At 37.4% G+C, this 16,273-nt stretch overlaps 1 pseudogene; it reads right to left on the minus strand.

The window, feature by feature from the left end:
• Positions 1–205: 205 nt before the first annotated feature.
• LOC121238809 lies at positions 206–11,173 on the minus strand (annotated as a pseudogene).
• Positions 11,174–16,273: the final 5,100 nt, after the last annotated feature.

A 16,273-nucleotide genomic window follows, 5' to 3' on the forward strand; every position in this document is an offset into this window, starting at 1 on the left:
AAAACTAAAACTCGAAATGCACCTTCCATCGATCAAATAGCGTAACAAGTGCAAATCCCCCCAGATTCTCAAACAAGCCCACAAAGAGAGAGTATTGGTGCAAGCAAGTGCGTGATCACTTGCAATGAATAAGTTTAATAGTGAGTTTGCAAATTTATTATAGAGGAAGGGAATGCAAAAGAAAGATCGACATTGACAGCGAATGGAAAGGAAAAGAAATATTGACTCACGCATAAATACAATGAGAACTAGCACGTCCATACAAGCTTTTTACAAAAGGTAAGTTACAAGGAAATTTGGCAAGTCTTGACTCAACAAAAAGTGAACTAAAAAATTCAACTAAGAATACAGTTGACTGACACATCAACATGTAAAATCCTTCTATAGGATTCCTATGTAGACAAAGTAATTCCAAAAAAAAAAAAATGTTTTCAAAGAGTTGATACTGTCACAAGGAAAGATGAATCTATCAGATCCAGAATTATACATAAAAGGCTTAGAATCTGTTCCGGATGAGATTTATTTACATTTATTTCATAGGTACATGCCTTCAATGCTCATATTTACTTCATCTCAGCTTGAAGATCTTCAGTCACCTGAATATACCAAGGAAATATTATTAGTGACATAAATTGAGCACCACCAGAATCTAAGATCCTACCTTAACCAGTTCATATGGGAGCATTGGCATATTAATAAACAATATCTTCATTAGAAGGCTATGTTTTGCAGGAGTAGAGGTCATACAAATATGAGCTGCATATCGTGGACCCCAAAATTTAGTATGTTTTACATCTTGAGCACAGTTTCATGCATGAATGTTAAAAATAGATCTCATGTATCTGAAATAGTCATCACAACATGTTAGTATTCTACTTAAATTGAAGGGAAAAAAAGTGCGGAACATGGGACTTACAAAACATTGACAACAGCTGGTATCTAATCATTTGCCAATAAATAAATATGGTGCTTGAAACACGGCTGTGGATGGTATAATAAAAGCATAATTTACATTTTGCAACCTGAGATACCCTTCTTTTTCAATTTGCTCCCTAAACTACCAAAACTATCCATTTGCATAATCAATTAAGTTCTGACCATTACGAATATGCCACGTATCCTATTTTTCATTGATATTAAAGTTATTAACAATCAGATCTTGACCGATGAGAAAATTGTCAAAATTTGGTTGTTTAGAATGTAAATTTATAATTTTGGTAGTTTATGGTACAAGTTCGAGGGATAACTCGAGGGTAAAAAATTATAGTTTCACCTATAATGAAGGAACACATAAGTACTTTTATTAACATCTTTACATAGGAAATGGATGTTATAAGTTTGGCCCTGTTTGGACTTTAGAAGTCGTCTCTTACATGCATTCCTGCATAAAACCCATAATTCCAGACCAATCTCCTTCTGGCAGCATCAAATGGGAATGGACATTCAATCTCTCAACCCTTTATTTTTATTAACAGTTAAAGTCAACTAGCTGTCCTAAGAGATCCTATCAGGACATAATTGTCATTTTATGTATAAGGACAGAATTGTAATTTCGTTTATTTTTTACTTCTGTAATATAGCACACTTGCCGTATAGCTTTTTTCTTCCCTTTATTTCAGCTTGCATAAATAGGTTACTGTACATGAACCTTAATGCTTAATTCATTTTCCCACGACTCTTTTCTCCAGAAGCCTCTTTTTCTTTTTCGTCTTCTTGCTCTGCTAGGGTTTCTGTTATATGAGTATTTTCTACACTTTACATGGTATCAGACGTTTTATCTTCTTCTTAACTCATTTTTTTTTCATGGCTCCCGCTACTAAATATGTTTCTGAGGATGCAACTTCTCCTTATTTCCTTCATCCGAGCGATAGTTCTGGTGTCCTTTTGGTCACTCGGCCTCTTCTCGAAGAAAATTACCATGCATGGTCTCGATTGATGTCTCGATTGATGTCCATGGCTCTTTCTGCAAAGAATAAGCTAGGTTTTGTCGATGGATCTCTCCCTAAGCCTTCAAATCCGGCGGGATTCTCATTCCAATCCTTGGCTCCAATGCAACAATATGATGATATCTTGGTTTTTAAACTCTGTTTCTACTGAAATTTCTTCTAGTATCTTGTATATTGTAACTGTTTATGAGATTTGGTCAGACCTTAAGGAATGATTTTCTCAAAAAAATGGACCTCGCATTTTTCATTTACAGAAATCGATTTCCTCTCTTACTCAGGGTTCTCTTTCGGTGAGTGACTATTTTACTCGTCTTAAGGGCCTTTGGAATGAACTCTCTAATTACAAGCCTATTCCTGCTTGTTCTTGTGGTGCTGTACGAACGTTGAACTCCTATGTTCAACAGGAACGCATTTTACAGTTTTTGGTTGGATTAAATAAGTCCTTTGCACCAGCTCGCGCACAGATTTTACTAATGGAGCCTCTGCCTCCTCTGAATAAAGTTTTTTCTCTTGTTTTACAAGAGGAACAACACGAGATTTCCTCTATCTCTTTGCCTTCTGTTGATTCTCATGTATTTTCTTCTCATGTTGATAACACCAGATCTGTTAAATCCTTTTCAAGGAATGATAGACCAATTTGTAAACATTGTGAAATTACTGGTCACGTGATTGAAAAGTGTTTCAAATTGCATGGTTTTCGCCTTGGCTACAAGCCAAAATAGAGGCAACAGTCCATGGCTAATACTACTATCCTTAGTGATAGTAAACCCTCGGCTGTTTCTCCTTTTTCATTGACTGAGGCTCAGTATCAGCAGCTTTTGTCCATGCTACCTTCTCCTAAATCTGTTGATCCAGCTACTTCTACTGTCAATACAGTTGTTTCAAATAATTTTTCTGGTATTATTTTTCCTTCTAATAATACTCATTCTATTTTTCTGCTACTCAGTGTATTCCTTTTGATTCTAATTCATGGATTTTGGATATTGAGGCCACTAATCATATGGTTCCCTCTATTGATTGTTTTACTTCTTCTGCTTGCTCTGTTAATGCTTCTGTGAAGCTTCCTAATGGTCAATCTGTACTTGTTACACATATTGGCTATGTTTCTATCTCTGAGCATCTTGTTCTACATGATGTTCTATGTATTCCAACTTTTCATTTCAAATTAATTTCTATTAGCAAGTTAACAGAGTCACTGACTTGTTCCTTCTTATTTTCCTCTGACATTTGTCTCATACAGGACCTGATTCGTTGGAGGCTGATTGGAGTGGATAGATTGCATGGAGGTCTTTACATACTGCAACAATCAGGCTTTTCTAATTCTGTTTCTACTTCACATATTGCCTATTTACCTGAAACAATTTATACATTTGTTTGTTCCAATACCTCCAAATGCTCCAATTATGAGCTTTGGCATAATAGACTTGATCATCCTTCTAATTCTAGAATGCTGTTTCTGAATAATTTTGTTTCTAAATTGACTGCTCCATACCATCCTTGCATGATCTGTCATTTAGCTAAACAAAAAAAAAATTACCATTTCCTAATAATGCTCGTTTGTCTGCTGTTCCATTTGACCTAGTTCACTGCGATGTTTGCGGTCCATATTTAGTACCTACTGTTGAAGGTTATAAATTTTTTTACTATTGTTGATGATTCAACTCGTGCTACATGACTTTATCTTTTTAAACATAAATCTGAAGTGTCACATATCTTTACAGTTTTTTACAAAATGATTAAAACACAATTTTCCTCCTAAATATGATATCTTCAATTTTTTGTCTTATGCTAACCTTTCTTCTTCCCATAAATCCTTTGTCATGTCCATCTCTACCGATATTGAACTTGAGTTCTATCATCAAGCTATCAAGCACTCTCATTGGACAAATGCCATGTCAGTTGAGATTGCAACCCTGGAACTTAATAATACTTGGACTGTTATTTCTTTACCTCCTGGTAAGAAGCCTATTGGTTGCAAATGGGTTTTTAAAATTAAATATCGTACTGATGGATCCATTGAGAGATATAAGGCAAGGCTGGTTGCCAAGGGTTATACCCAAACTGAAGGCTTGAATTATTCTAAAACATTTTCCCCTGTTGCTAAAATGGCAACTGTTAGATCTCTTTTGGCCATTGTTGCTGTGAAAGACTGGCATCTTACACAACTTGATGTTAATAATGCATTTTTGCATGGGGATTTATTTGAAGAAGTATATATGGTTTTACCTCCTAGTTTTCACATTAAAGGGGAGTCTCAAGTTTGCAAGTTGAACAAATCACTCTATGGTTTGAAACAAGCCTCACAGCAGTGGTTCTCCAAGTTTTCCACTTCTATCCTCAGCTTGGGTTTTCAACAATCCAAAGCTGATTATTCTCTTTTTACCAAGATTGAGGGTTCATCTTTTATTGCCCCTATTGTCTATGTTGATGATATTCTCATAGCTAGTAATGATATGCAAGCTGTTGAGTCTTTAAAGTCCTTGCTTAATGAGAAGTTTAAGCTTAAGGACCTTGGCAAACTCAAATATTTTCTTGGTTTGGAAGTGGCACGATCTCTTGCTGGTATTTCATTGTGTCAGAGAAAATATTCATTGGAAATTCTTCAATATGCTAGTCTCCTTGCTTCTAAACCTGTTACTTTTCCTATGGAGCAAAATATTAAGTTGAGTAAGGATGTGGGAGATTTGTTGCCCGACCTTACAATTTATAGAAGGCTTGTAGGGCGCCTTCTTTACCTCACAATAACTCAGCCAGATTTGTGCTATTCTGTCAATAGACTTAGCCAATATATGGTTCAGCCTAGATAACCTCATTTACAAACAGCCTACAAAATTTTACAATATGTTAAAGGCACTCCTGGCCATGGACTTTTCTTTCCAGCTGACAATACATAGTCTCTTAAAGCCTTTGTTGATTCTGATTGGACTTCTTGTCCTGACAGGAGGAGATCTACAAGTAGTTATTGTGTTTTTCTTGAGAATTATTTGGTTTCTTGGAAGAACACGAAACAGACAATTGTTTTTTACATCTTCTGCCGAGGCTAAGTATCGATCAATGGCCTCTACTATTGGCCTCTACTACTTGTGATATCATTTGATTTCTGACCTTATCTAATTTTGGTGTTTCAGATTCTCATAGTGCTCAACTTTTTTGTGATAGTTAGACTGCCTTACATATTGCTGCTAATCCAGTTTTCCATGAAAGAACGAAGTATATTAAGCTGGACTGCCATTTTATTCGGGAAAAAATACAAGCTGGTGTTATAAAGACCTTCCATTTGTCTTCTGGTCATCAACTTGCTAATGTGTTAACCAAACCTCTTGGTTATCACCAATTTCATCATTTAGTTTTCAAGAGGGGAATACATTCTATATACTCTCCATCTTGAAGGGGGATATCAGGACATAATTGTCATTTTATGTATAAGGACAAAATTGTAATTTTGTTTATTTTTTACTTCTGTAATATAGCACACTTGTCGTATAGCTTTTTTTTCTTCCCTTTATTTCAGCTTGTATAAATAGGTTACTGTACATGGACTTTAATGCTTAATTCATTTTCACACCACTCTTTTCTCCAGAAGCCTCTTTTTCTTTTTCGTCTTCTTGCTCTGCTAGGGTTTTTGTTATCTGAGTATTTTCTACACTTTACAGATCCACAAGAAAATCAACACTACAAATCAAAACAGAGCAACAGTGTTCTGTAATTGATACCTAGCTAAGCAATAGAGCCTGAAGGGGCATCAACATTCAGCAATGAGATTGAGCTGCTGCAACTCCTTGAAGTTCAGCCATGGCTTCTCCCATATCTTGGCTTCATAAACTTTCTTCTTCCCACTATCCGTTGCCTCCAGTGTTATATAGTACATTGTTCCAGAAACCACCTGCTGTTTCGCCTCCACTACCCTTCCAAACTCCAGAAGTGTATTCTGCACCACAAAACAATAACAAAAGTTCAACAAAGAATATTCACACACGGATATAGTATTGCACCAGGCTTTTCCTTGAAATAAACGGAATTTTGGCAAGCTGATGAGAGGTTAATAACATGTTGTCGCAAAAAAATTAATCAAAAATTACCGTCAAAACTTCGTGCATATAATCATGGATGAAAAAAAAAACATTAAGCTCGTTTCCATTGATCTCAAATCCAAATTAGACATTAAAAAAAGCCAAATTTATCTAGAAATGGGGCCTAAGATTTCTACAGCTAATTCCATCACAGCATCCATCCACTCATGATTTATCGTATTTTGCAAAATCTTAAACCTGATAAATTTCCAATAATCTAAATTAAAATCAATCATCATAACTCAAGAAATCATAGGTGATAATTTGCAAGAAAATATAGAGCATCTTGATCAGTTTGACTTTATATGTAGTTCTCTAAAAATCAACCACAATTTTCTCTGAAAAAAAAATGAAAGAAAAAATGAAAGATTGGGGAATCAGCGAACCTGTTTCTTGTTGTGCTCATCGACGGCAAAACGAGCGAGACTGTCGAACTCCAGGCTGTTCTCTCCTCTCAAATTAACTTCCTTAATTCCTCCGAGTCTCGCCATTTTTGTGGTCCTGCTCAGCAGCTGTATCCGTTCATGGATACGAGGGGCTTTATAAAAGAGTAGGAGGAAGCGATTAGCAATCAGGCGGAGATAAGAGCGCGTGGGATTGAGGGCATCTTTAAGCGGAGAAATGCTTGATTTTCTTAACAAGGAGCGCACAACGCGTGGTCAATGTTTATGCATCCTTAGTGGTTAAGCATTGCTAATGGTCAATTGAAAGGACGAGGAACATATCCAACTGCGAATATTATTTTACGGAAAATGTCAGTGGATTCTCTTAAATTTATCGTTAAATTTTACCGTATATGTATTTAATTTTTTTTATTTTTGACACTAAAGAAATGATTATTAATAAAATTATATATATTTTTCTTAATAATTAAGAATGTTAAAAAAAATTGAAAAAAATTAAAAAAAAAATGTTATAACTAGTGAATAAAAATATTATTACTAAACTAATAACTTAATTAGTTGCACTCTTAAAATGTCTTGTAGGAAATTGAATGGATGTCTATTGCTTTATTAAAAACTAGAACAATTTATGAATTATTCCTATCTATGATATATGCCATATTTAAAAAACTTATGTTCTATTTATTTTATATATATATATATATGCATATATTGATGGTAATGAGACATTTTTGTTCAACATAAATCTATATATCTTTCCAAACAATTATATTATTTAAAAAATAATTTGTACAAGTCTCAAATAGATAAGTTTCATACAAGCTCTTATAAAAAAGTGGATCCTATCTAAAAAAATTGTAAAAAAAAAAACTATCATTTATTAATGAATCAATGTGTTTAGACATGTATATTAATGCCCAAGCAATGTCGATTACATAAACATGAAACTAACCATTCCAACAATCATAGCTCTAGTTTGAAAATCTTTGAAACCGTTAAAACTTACAAGTAGGGGGTACATATCAATGATATCTGTTGATGCGGTAAAAATCGCTCAACAGGTCGGAAGGGAAGAAAGAGTCATTCACGGCCCACTGGAGCGATTTGGGCCTCGTTCGGTGTTGTTTGGAACCCCCAGTAGTGTTTTGATGCGGTTGTATGGCGGAGGTGCGTACGTCCATGGCGGTGAATGGAAAATATAAGTGCAGAGAAATAAAGAGATTAACACATTAATTTACGTGGTCCAACATAATGCCTACGTCCATGGGCCTTTGGGGAGGAGAAATCTACTATAATATTCTTGTTTACAATCTCTCATGGTTTCTCATATCTCTTTGTACAATGGTGATGTTGAATGTAAATTTACTGGAGAAAGACATTCGTTGGAGCTCTCTCTGTTCTCTGGTTAAAGGGGAGGTCGAAGAAGAAGAATGAGAACTGAAGACGAAGAAGAAGAAGGAGAACTGATGACGAAGAAGAAGCAGACTTGGAAGAAGACCCTCCTCCTTTATTTATCTGAATCACTTTTCCCGCGTGCGCCTACCAAGCCTGTTTTGCATGTCTGACTGCGCCCCCTCTGCCAGCCTCTGCAGGTACGGCCAAACCTTCTGACCGCATGTCCCCTGACATGCCCCTGATGTCCCCTACTGTTACCTAGGCCTTGCTTTTAGCACTTTCCGCGTGCCTCCCTGCCCCTTTGCCCCTTACTGGGCCCAAAGCCGATATCTTTATTTTTACTCCCTCACAATATTATTCAAACATTTTTAGTTTTCAATTGAACAGTCCGTTTGGATTCAGAGATAAATTGTGATGTTTTATGAATAATAGTGAAATTTTTAATGAAAATTAGATAAGATGAGATGATATCACCTCTCAATCCAAATGGGCTCTAAACCAGTCTTTGAACTTACTCATGAACATAGCAAACTGTTTGAACAATATCGTATTTGTTCGAAAGATCACTCATTTATAACGTCTAGTGTTTCTTGCTAAATCACACTCCTTCATTGTTGACGGTGGCTTTTCTTGGATTGATATATCTATTTTTGTAACGAGAAACATCATTTTTTGTAATGACTGAATAACTGTCGCAATAAGATTTTTCTACAACAACACAAGTGAATCTTTGCAAATTTTGTGTTTTGTACAAACTACTAATAATGATTTAAAAAAAAAATATTGAAGCAAACTTTCCATCATTTTACCACGAAATTTGTTTTTCAATTAAATGAATAAAAATATTTAATTAGTACAAAAAAAGGATAACCATTTGGTGTTGAAAATAAGATAATTAGGATATCCAAGGGAGAATCTTGGTGCAAGCGAGTGATCACTTGCAATGAGTAAGTTTAACAGTGTGCTTGCAAATTTATAGAGGAAGGGAATGCAAAAGAAAGATCGAATTAGACAGGGAATGGAATGGAAGGGAAGGGAAGGGAAAAGAAAGATTGACTTACATATTGTATTCATGCATAAATACCAGTGTTCAAAGAGTTAATACAGTCACAAAGAAAGATGAATCCACCAGATCCTGAATTACATATAGAAGGCTCAGAATCTGATCAGGATAAGATTTATTTACATTTATTTCATAGGAACATGCCTTCAATGCTCATATTTACTTCTAATTCAACTTGAAGCAAAGCAAGATGCATCTGATCTTCAGTCACCTAAATATGCAAGAAAAATTATCAGTGACTTGAATTGAGCTACAGCAGAAACAGATTCTCCTCTAAGATCCATAAACAGTTCATACAGGAGCATTTGCATGTCAATAAACAATATATTCATTAGATGTCTCCGTTTTGCTTGCAGGAGTAAATATGCAAGGAAAAATTATCAGCGACTTGAATTGAGCTACAGCAGAAACAGATTCTCCTCTAAGATCCATAAACAGTTCATACAGGAGCATTTGCATATCAATAAACAATATATTCATTAGATGTCCCTGTTTTGCTTGCAGGAGTAAAGGTCATTTTCATGTCTGAATGTCAAAAAATAGATCTCAATGTATCTGAATGGTCACCTCAACATGTTAGCCTTCTTCTTAAATTGAATACAATAAAGTGCGGAACATATCTTACAAAACATTGACAACAGCCCGGGGCAAGGGGAGCAATTAGTTGCAAATTAATAAATATGGTGCTTGCAAACCTGGCTGTGGATGTATAATAAAGCATAAGTTACACTTTGCAACTTAAAATACCACAATTTTCTCAATTTGAACCCTAAACTATCCATTTGCATTCAAATTACCAAATTGTGGCAATTTGCATAATCAATCAAGATCGGACAGTTACAATCATTATGCCAAATATCCGGTTTTTCATAGATATTAATAACCAGATCTTGACCGAGGCACAAATTATCAACATCTGGTTGTTTAGAATGCAAATTTATAGTTTTGGTAGTTTATGGTACAAGTTAAGAAGATGGTAATAGCTCGAGGGTAAAAAATACCGTTTCCCCAATAATGAAGGAACACTTGATACTTACATTAACATCTTTACTCATATAGGAAAAAGATGTTATGATTGTTGGGCCCTGTTTAGACTTTAGAAGGCAATCTCGTACATGCATTCCAGCACAAAACACATAATTCCTAGACACAGTCTCTTTATGGCAGCATCAAATGGGAATGCGCATTCAATTCCTCAACCCTTCTAATCTTATTAACAGTTAAGTCAACTTGTAGTCCTAATAGATCCTCAAGAAAATCAACACCAGAAATCAAAATAGAGCAACAGTGTTCTGTAATTGATACCTAGCTAAGCACTCGAGCCTGAAGGGGCATCATCGATGAGCTTGAACTCCTGCAACTCCTTGAAGTTCAGCCATGGCTTCTCCCAAATCTTGGCTTCATAAACTTTCTTCTTCCCGCCATCTGTAACCTCCAGTGTTATATAGTACACAGTCCCAGAAACCACCTGCTGTTTCGCATTCAGCACCTTCCCATACTCCAGAAGTGTATTCTGCACCACAAAACGATAACAAAAGTTCAATAAAGAATAGTCACACTCGGATATATCTCACAACACGAATTTCCCCCAAATAACCAAAATATTGACGTGCTAATAAAATCCATTAAAATGTTTGGGCAAAAGACAAAAAATAAAATAAAATAACCCTAAAAACTTCGTGTATATAATTAAGGTTGAAAATGATTTAAATATTAATCTCAATTCAAATTATACATTGGAAGCCAACTTTAACTGGAAAGGGTCCTAAGATTTCTACGGCTGATTCCCACACAGCATCCATCAGCCCACGATTTAGCGTATTTTACCAAATTCTAGACGTGATAACATTAATTCGATAAAATTCCAATCACCTAAATTAAAATGATTCGTCATAAATCAATCAATCAATCTTTACGTGCTAATATGCTTGGAATTATAGAGCATCTTGATCATTTGACTATATAGAGTACTATAAAAATCACCCACAATTTTCTGAGGAAATAAAAATGAAAGATTGGGGGATTAGCGAACCTGTTTCTTGTTATACTCATCGACAGCAAAACGAGCGAGACTGTCAATCTCCAGGCTGTTCTGCTTCCCCTCATTAACATCGCTAATTCCTCCAACTGTCGCCATTTTTATCCTCCTGCTGGAATGTAAACACTCGTCGATAGGGGTGGGGTAGCTTTATAAAGAGGAGGAGGAAGCGATTGTCAAGCACGTTGGAGAGAGCAGAGCGTCGGATTGAAGGCACCTATGGGCGGAGAAATGTTTGACTTTGCTACGACGTGGCGTACATTGCTTGGTCAATGTTTAGGCACACGATAACTTCTCGGTGATCTTCCTTAATGGTTACGCATTCCTAAAGTCAAATGAATGGACGAGAGGAACATATCCACATGCAAATATCTAATATCTTATTTTGTCTTTTGTAATCTTTTATCTTTCGTGACGAATCCAAATCTCTCTTTTGATAATTGGATATTTACAATTTAATATTTTTCTTTACAAGGGAGTTTAGTATTATACCCTCCCACCACTTCTTGTCACTTGCATTCTTTTAAGATTATACAAAGATTATTAATAAAATTCTTAAATAAGAAGTTTGAACCTAAAAACCAATTTTGCTAATTCGTTGGAATTGGCTCAAGAAGGTGCAAATCTCGTTGGAATTGCCACCATCGATTCAAAACAAATATGGGCGGTTTAGGCATAATCAAGCATTGGATTGGTTGGATATTGCTAGTTCCGACACTGGTAGCCAAATTCAGCGTGAATCCGATGTCAAGGTGGCACAAACCAACCCAAGAGGGGTGGATTTAGCACTCCACCATCGGATCCGATAGCTTTGGCACTGAATGGCTAGGAAGACACTAGATTTGTAGGGTCTCGTGCCTCCTCAACGTCAGATATATCATTTGGGGAAGGTACTAGATTTATTTTCTGACACATATCCAACTACTCCCCACTGCTAGATGGTCTGTTTGGCGCCTCCCCGGCAATGCGAATGCACTAGATCCAACATATGTGGTGCTGGAGGTGGCTACCAAACGCTGTGATACCCCGTTTTGAGTAATAAGGGTATGTGGCATATGTGACCTTACATTGTTTAGAAAGAAAAAGTTCTTAATGAGGCTCTAATTATATCATTGACTAATTCTTTGGGAGTATAAGTTATGTGGCTTAGACCTTCCTGTTGTGAAAAACGATGACAATAAAGTAAATTCAAACACGGGAAAACAAGCAATCACACACGACACAGTATTTACGTGGTTCGGCAAATTGCCTATGCCCACGAGAGCTGCAGAGGATTTTTATTACTTGAGAAATCACAATACAATGTGTGTAGGACGGCTACTATTCACTATGTTACAGTACAAGTCAAATAATATCATATATATATGTTATGCGGCGGAAACCCTAAATTCAGCAGAATTAGTGATGTTCGCTCGAGCGGCGTGTCGAGCCCGCATCGAGCGAACCTGTTTCCCGCAATTGCTCAAGCCATGTGTCGAGAGGCGCCTTAAGCGAAGCTCTCTGACTTCCCTCCGCTCGAGCTGTGTGTCGAGCGGTGTCAAGCGAAGCTCTCTGACTTGCCTTTGCTCGAGCGGTCTGTCGAGCTATCTTTGAGCGAAGCTCTCTGACTTGTATTAGCTCGAGCGGCTAGACCCTACTCTCGAGCGGCGTGGACCAGACTTCAAATACTCAACAATTCTCCCACTTGGAAACTGGTACACCCACAGTATCGCCCTCTGCCTCAAACATGATATCCTCTACCTCTGTAACTCATAGCTCCTGTCTTCATGCAAGAAGACCAACTGAAGTTGCGCACAACTTCAGTTTCTCAAGTGTAACACCCTTTGTCAACATATCAGCAGGGTTCTTACTTCCACAAATTTTCTCAAGTAGCAACTGTCCATCATCTCCTGATTTGAATGTGCTTAGTCCTGGAATGAAATGCTGGGTTCTTGGCAAAGAATATGGCACTCTGACTGTCACTGTAGAGAGTGCTCTTCTGATTATTTTTACCCAATTCCTCCAAGAAGCCCTGTATCCAAACCATCTCCTTTTTTGAAACTGCAATATACTCAGCTTCTGTAGTAGACAAAGAAACTGTCTTCTGTAGATTGGAACCCCATGAAACTGCAGTATCACCCAGAGTGTAAACAAACCCTGTGGTACTTTTTCTGCTATCAGTATCTCCAGCTAAATCAGCATCAACATAGCCTTGCACCTCTAAGCCCTCTCCTGAGAAACACAAGCACGTTTCTGAGGAGCCTTTTAGATATCTCAAAATCCACTTCACTACTTCCCAATATTGTTTTCTAGGGTTACTCATGTATCTGCTCACAACTCCCACTGCATGGGCAATATTTGGTCTGGTGCAAACTATAGCATACATAAGTGAACCAATAGTTGAGGCATAAGGAACCTTACTCATATAGTCTTGTTCCTATTCTAACTTTGGTGTCTGGTCCTTGCTGAGTCTAAAGTGACTACCCAAGGGTGTGCCAACTGAGGTTGAGTACCTTTTTCACATACTCAGCCCGTGAGAGTCTCAACGTGCCTCTGACTCTGTCTTTGACAATTCTCATGTCAAGGATTTGCTTCGCAGCTCCTAAATCCTTCATTGCAAAATGCTCTGACATCTGCTCCTTCAGATTATTGATCTTATCAATATTTGCCCCTGCAATAAGCATGTCATCCACATATAGCAATAAAATAATGTAAGAATTGTCAAACTGCCTGACATAGTTGTAGTGATCTGCCTGACATCTGATGTACCCTGCACTACACATGAAATTGTCAAATTTCTTGTACCACTGTGTTGGAGCTTGTTTCAGGCCATACAAGCTATTCTTCAGTCTGCAAACTGAACCTTCCTTTCCCTGTACCATAAACCCCTCAGGTTGGTGCATGTAAATGTCTTCTTCAAGATCTCCATGAAGAAAAGCTGTCTTCACATCTAGCTGCTCAAGAAATAGATCTTCAGTAGCAACCATAGCCAAAACTAACATGATGGTTGTGATCTTTACCACAGGTGAAAAGATCTCAGAGTAATCAATGCTCTGTTTCTGCTGAAGGCCTTTTACAACAAGTCTGGCCTTATATCTCTTACTGCCATCATGCTCAATTTTTACCCGGTGCACCTACTTGTTGTGTAATACCTTATTCCCCGATGAAAGTTTTGTCAACTCCCATGTCTGATTCCCTAATAAGGAATCCATCTCATCCTTCATGGCCAACTCATACTTGCTAAAATTTTTATCTTGCAAGGTTTCTTTATAACTCTGCGGTTCTCCACCATCTGTCAATAGAATATAATTTAAAGCAGGTGAGAAACGCTGTGGAGGACGAATAGTCCTAACTGACCTGCGAACTGCAGCTGTAGGAGTGGAAGGTGCTGGATCTGACTGCGGAATAATAGGAATGGGTGCACTGGGCCTACTCTCCTCATCACTCATTTCTCTACATTGCATTTTGACCTCTGGTAGATCATCCAAACTCACAAAGTCAGACTCCTGAGGAACTGCTTCAGCAACTGTCTAGACTTGTCCTTGTACACAATCTTCTCATTAAAGATCACATTTCTGCTTCTTATAATCTTCCGACCCTGATCATCCCAGAAATGATAGCCAAATGCCTCGTCTCCATAGCCAATGAAATAACATTTTCTTGACTTAGCCTCAAGCTTACTACAAGCATCAGAATCAATAAGAACAAAAAAAAGACAGCCAAATATTTTAAGATGAGAAAATTTGACCTCTTTCCCGCTCTAAGCCTCCTCAGGCAATCCACAATCCAACAGAACTGATGGCCCTCTATTTATCAAGTATACTGCAGTGCTAACTGCATCTGCCCAGAAAGTAGGTGGTAGCTCAGCATGCAGCTTCATGCTTCTAGCACGCTCATTAATGGTTCTGTTCATGCGCTCAGCAACTCCATTTTACTATGGTGTCCCAGAAATGGTCTTCTCCATTCTGATACCCTAAGTTGCACAATACTCATTGAACCCACCATCAATATACTCACCACCATTATCAGACCTCAAACATTTCAACTTCAAGTCTGTCTTTGTCTCAACCATGGCTTTCCAAATTTTGAACACATTAAATACATCAGATTTGTGTTTCAAAAAATAGACTCATACCTTCATACTGTGGTCATCAATGAATGTAACATAGTAACGAGAACCTCCAAGAGATGCTACTGGAGAAGGTCCCCATACATCAGTGTGCACAAGATCTAGTCTCTCTGACTTTAGTGTTCTGCCACTCTTCAAGAAACTGACCTTCTTCTGTTTCCCCATAATGCAACTCTCACACATACTGAGATCAACTGACTTCAGTTCTGGTAGCTTGCCTCTAGACAGAAGTTCTTTCATGCCCTTCTGACTCATATGGTCAAGCCTGCAATGCCACAAATCTGCTGTGCTCTCTGCAACGGTAGTAGCAATAGTGTTATCCAAACCAGTAGTCATATAAAGTGTACCAGTTTTCTTACCCCGAGCCAGTACCGATGCCCCTTTGGTGACCTTCCAGGTGCTATTTGAAAACACTACTGAATGTCCACAATCATCAAGCTGCCCAACAAAAATGAGATTCTTCTTCAACTTAGGAATGTGTCTGACCTTTTGTAAGGTCCATTTATTCTTGTTAGGAAGAAAAATATCAATATCTCTCATCCCTACAACATTCAAAGCCTCTCTATCAGCCAAATACACCTTTCCAAAATTACCTGCAACATAATTCTGCATTATCTTCCGATGGGAAGATGTATGGAAGGAAGCCCCTGAATCAAGTATCCAGTCATCAACTGGACTATGAACTGCAAGTAATAGTGCATCCTGTACTTCTTCAGTTACCACATTAGCACTATCATTCTCGGTCTTCTTGGGATTTCTGCAATTCTTCTTTATGTGGCCAGCTTTGCCACAATTCCAACAAGTTGCCTGCTGACCAGACCTTGACTTGCTTTTTCCCCTGTTCTTTAATTTTGATCTGCCTCTGTTTGAGTTACTGCCTTGTGCTCTCCCCTGAGAGTCAACATTCAATGCTGAACTCAAACCTGAGGTCTTGCCTGAATCTTTCCTACGCACCTCCTCAGCCAAAATCAAATCACGAATATCATCATATTTCAACTTTGACTTACCGGCAGAATTACTAACAGCTATTCTCATGACTTTCCAACTATTTGGCAGTGATGCTAATAGTATCAGTACACGTATCTCATCATCAAATTCAATTTCAACAGACGACAATTGATTTGTGATAGTATTAAAATCATTCAGATATTGTGCAACAGACGTACCATCTTCAAATTAAATAACTTTTTCATCAGATGTACCTTGTTATTTGCTGACGGCTTTTCATACATACCTGACAAAGCCGCTA

This window comes from Juglans microcarpa x Juglans regia, chromosome 7D (genome assembly GCF_004785595.1).
Source record: "Juglans microcarpa x Juglans regia isolate MS1-56 chromosome 7D, Jm3101_v1.0, whole genome shotgun sequence".
Classification (NCBI taxonomy): Eukaryota; Viridiplantae; Streptophyta; class Magnoliopsida; order Fagales; family Juglandaceae; genus Juglans; species Juglans microcarpa x Juglans regia.